Source organism: Saimiri boliviensis, chromosome 15 (genome assembly GCF_048565385.1).
Source record: "Saimiri boliviensis isolate mSaiBol1 chromosome 15, mSaiBol1.pri, whole genome shotgun sequence".
Classification (NCBI taxonomy): Eukaryota; Metazoa; Chordata; class Mammalia; order Primates; family Cebidae; genus Saimiri; species Saimiri boliviensis.
This window is the reverse complement of record NC_133463.1, coordinates 85,152,944-85,153,857: the sequence shown is the minus strand read 5'-3', so window position 1 is coordinate 85,153,857 and position 914 is coordinate 85,152,944. Positions and strand designations below refer to the sequence as shown.

The window sequence follows — 914 nt, the reverse complement described above, 5'->3', positions numbered from 1 at the left end:
AACATCAAATTCCACATAGTGAACACTGATGAGCCCAAGGTCTCAAAGAACTCGGACGCACTAAGCAGAGATGCAATCATGTTAGGTTGATGAAGGAAGACTAGGGACTTAGGTATTTGCAATCATGATGATGACAGTTGAAATTAGGGAGTTCATAGAAAATTCAATTCCCCAGACTCCCAGTTCCCTAACCATTCTAATAAATTTGAGGGTTTTTTAAATATAAAAAATATCTTTATTACAAATTGGAAAAAATGTGCAACACTTCCCAAATTTGCATGTCATCCTTGTGCAGGGGCCATGCTAATCTTCTCTGTGTTGTTCCAATTTTAGTACATGTGCTGCCAAAGCGAGCACAAATTTGAGTTTTTATTAAAATTTTCAGATTTTCCCCCCACTTTTCCAAACATTTTTATCTCATCCATTCTTTTTGTTCGTAGCCCATGACATTTAAACTGCAGAATTTTTGGCAATTTTTAAATCAGGGCTTTAACTGAGAGAAACAATACAAGGCACAAATAAAAGCGGATGAAGTCACTTGTAACAATACATATTCATGCATTTATTGCTTAATATCATTCATACTTAGTTTACATGTGTTATACGTGCGAATGTTAACACATGTAAACTAAGTATGGATGATATTAAGCAATAAATGCATGAATACGTGTGTGTGTGTGTGTGTGTGCGCGCGCGCGTCTGGAGAGAGAGAGAGAGAGAGAGACTAGAAGTGAAGGGGAGAAACTTAGGTTAACAAATATATTACATGATTAGTACTTATATAAAAAGAAGTGATCCTTTTTATGAAAGAAGTGGCTAACAAGTATCCTTCTAAGAGAAAACTATCATATAATAAACATTAGGACAATTATTTTAGTTTTGGTCAGTTTATTAGGCCTCTAAGAGCAGAAACC

General features: G+C 35.1%; 1 non-coding gene across 1 annotated transcript; it reads right to left on the bottom strand.

The window, feature by feature from the left end:
* Positions 1-250: 250 nt before the first annotated feature.
* LOC120362376 (U6 spliceosomal RNA) lies at positions 251-357 on the bottom strand. Its single transcript, XR_005578293.1, has one exon. It is a non-coding gene; the product is annotated as a U6 spliceosomal RNA (small nuclear RNA).
* Positions 358-914: the final 557 nt, after the last annotated feature.